Source organism: Chenopodium album, chromosome 6 (genome assembly GCF_948465745.1).
Source record: "Chenopodium album chromosome 6, dcCheAlbu1.1, whole genome shotgun sequence".
NCBI classification, from domain to species: domain Eukaryota; kingdom Viridiplantae; phylum Streptophyta; class Magnoliopsida; order Caryophyllales; family Amaranthaceae; genus Chenopodium; species Chenopodium album.
The window spans coordinates 37,518,705-37,521,893 of NC_137839.1; the positions used below are offsets into that span (position 1 = coordinate 37,518,705).

Sequence of the window (3,189 nt, forward strand, 5' to 3'; positions counted from 1 at the left end):
TCTATTTACCCTATACACGTATTAGGTTGGTAGAGCGTTATAAATTAATTTGACTTAGGTGTAGTCGCTCAACGACACGATTATTCCCTAGTCAAATTGGCGCCGTTGCCGGGGAGACGGTTTCCATTGCTATTTCATTGCTTGTTTAAGACTATCTCACCTTTATTTGTTAGTGTTTGCTACTTTTGTTACTTGTCAGTGCTTACGTTCTTCTTAGCTTTGTTGTATGAACAGAGGACGAACCCGCTCAAGATCTTTAATTCCCATCGATCCAGAGCTAGAGAGGTCTTTGTCCCTACTTCGAAGAGAAGCAAGAGCAAGGAGTAGAAATTCCCGCACTCCAACGAGAGGAGTAAGAGAATTAGAAGATACTCCACCCTCTTCACCCTCAAGTGAAGAATTAGATAGCCCTAAATCATCTTCGAATTCAGAAATCAACCCTTTCTCAACCTATAAGTTTGAAAGTAAAGAAGGTTCTAAAATGGGAGAGAATACGCCTTTGAGTCGTCTTGGGGCCCCCGAAGCTTTTAGAGCACAAAGTGGGATCCTAACTCCTACTACTCAAGCCAACAATTTCGAGATCAAGCCTAATTTGATTGCCTTGATTGAGAGGAAACAATTCTCGGGTGAAAAGTTTGAGAGTCCTCATGAGCACCTAAAAGAGTTTGAGAAATATTGTGACACAATAAAGGCCAACGGAGTGACTCAAGAATATATTCGCCTCAAAATGTTTCCATTTTCGCTAATTGGGAGAGGTCTAGAATGGCTAGAGAAGGAGGTGCCTCCTAATTCTCTCACGACATGGGACCAAGTGACTACGGCTTTCTTGAGGAGGTATTATAACCATAGGAAGACCGCCGAGGCTCGGTCTTTGATTCAAGGTTTTCGCCAAAAGAGTGGTGAGTCTCTAAGTGCGGCATGGGAACGATACAAAGAGCTTCAACGTTAATGCCCACACCATGGGATACCCAAGTATCAACTCATTCACACTTTCTATGGAGGTCTCACACCTCAAGGAAGAACAAGCCTAGACGCCGCGGCCGGTGGTCCAATTATGAACAAAGGAGAGCATGAAGTGGAGTGTATTATAGAGGAAGCCGCAAAGCACTATGATGATTGGTACGAAGGAGAAAGGGATGCTACTTCTAGCAAGGGCGTTTATGCATTGGAGCAAGCCAACGCAATCAACAACCTTTCTACCCAAATCTCCAAAATGACCAAGCAAATGGATGAATTGATGAAAGAAAGGTCCAACCCTCATGGTAATATCTCCCCTTCGACCAAGGGAGGCAATGGTATGGATACTTCCTCCCCCTCTTCTTACAATACAATGCCCCAAGGATGCATGTTTTGTTCTAATTGTGAAACCTATGATCATGATACCTCTCATTGTGTCTATGCTTGTGAAGTTCAACCCCCTTCCCATGAACATGATAGTAATATGGAAAATGTCAATGCTATGAATTTTGCTCCTAGAATGGGAAATGTAGGAAACTTGAGGCCAACCTCCAATCAAATGGGGAATTGGAATCAAGGTGGAAACCATGGTTGGAACCAAAATGGTGGTGGTTATGATAACCAATACCATGGTGGGGGAGGCCCTTCCAATTTCAATGGAAGAGGCTACTCTAACCAAAGAGGATATGGTAATCAAAACCAACAACCTAATTCCCGATACCATGACCATCAAAATCAAAATTTTGGTGACCACGGTTACATGGGAAATAATCAACAAGGCAATGTTCCTAACCAAGGCACGGGAGGCAATAGGGGCAAATTTGTTCCTAACTATGCCCAAACTAATAGGCCCCCGGGTTTCCATCAACCCCAACTTCCTCCACCTCAACAACCTCTTCAACTTGAAGCCCTTCCAATAGATCCCGTGATGGCTAAATTAGATGCTCTTTTAAAAATGCGTGAGGAGGATCAAAAGAAACATGAAGAGGCTCAAAAACGAACCAATGCTCATATGAAAATGCTTGAGACTCAAATTGCTCAACTTGCATCTAATTCATCCCCTTCTTCTTCTTCTCCTTCTTCTTCTCACATCCCAAGTCAAGGAGTCAACCCAAAACCTTTGTATGCCGTGACAACAAGGAGTGGGAAAGTAGTAGGGAGTGACCCTTTAATTGAGGAAGAACCCCAAGAAGAGGCGGAGTTAGAGAATGAGGGTGAAAAACCCAATGAGCCATTGAGTGTTGAAAAAGAAAAACATGTTGAGGTGCTCAAGGAAAAAGAAGCCACCCCCTTGCCCCTAAATCGCCAACCTAGAGAGGAGAAGCTACCCTTTCCACAATGATTTGTGAGAGCTAAACTTGATACCCAATTTGGGAAGTTTTTGGAAGTCATTAAGAATTTGCATATCTCCGTCCCTTTCGTTGATGCTATGAAGCAAATGCCCCACTATTCCAAATTTTTGAAAGATCTTTTGAGTGGGAGAAGGGAGTGTGAGACGGTGAGTTTAACCGCCAATTGTAGTGCAATTCTTTCCAACAAACTACCTACCAAATTGAAAGATCCGGGTAACTTTTCCATCCCTTGCTCTATCAATGGCATTGAATTTGATAAAGCCTTGTGTGACTTAGGAGCAAGTGTGAGTCTCATGCCCTATTCCGTCTACCAAAAGCTTAGTGTAGGAACCCTCTCTCCCACTAACATTACTCTCCAACTAGCGGACCGTTCCGTTAAGTTCTCCATGGGCAAAGTTGAGGACATTCCCCTTAGGGTAGGAAAGTTCACATTCCTCGTGGATTTCTATGTGCTAGAAATGGATGAGGATGAGAGGATTCCTATAATTTTGGGTAGACCATTTCTAGCCACTTCTAGAGCTATCATCGATGTGAAGGAGGGGAAGATATCTTTGAAAATTGACAATGATTCTATTGAGTTTGATTTGAACAATGTCATGCAACAACCCTCCTCAAGTGGTGAATGCTTTAGGGTAGATATTCTTGATACGGTTCTTGATGAATTTTCTCGCTCCCACTTGCATGCCACTAATGATCCCCTTGAAAGTGTGTTGTTGAATGAATCAAAGATAGGTACTCACAAAGAAGACATACAATTCTATGAGGATTTTCTTGAGGAAAGCAAGGAGTGCAAGGGCGCGAGCATGGAAGAAGAAGCTCCTTACATTCATGACCTCTTTCAAGTTGAAGAAAGAGAAGAGAGCCCCAATGGTAAGGGAGC

At 43.0% G+C, this 3,189-nt stretch overlaps 1 non-coding gene across 1 annotated transcript; it reads right to left on the bottom strand.

The window, feature by feature from the left end:
- Nucleotides 1–860: 860 nt before the first annotated feature.
- On the bottom strand, nucleotides 861–966 carry LOC145637625 (small nucleolar RNA R71). Its single transcript, XR_014114388.1, has one exon. It is a non-coding gene; the product is annotated as a small nucleolar RNA R71 (small nucleolar RNA).
- Nucleotides 967–3,189: the final 2,223 nt, after the last annotated feature.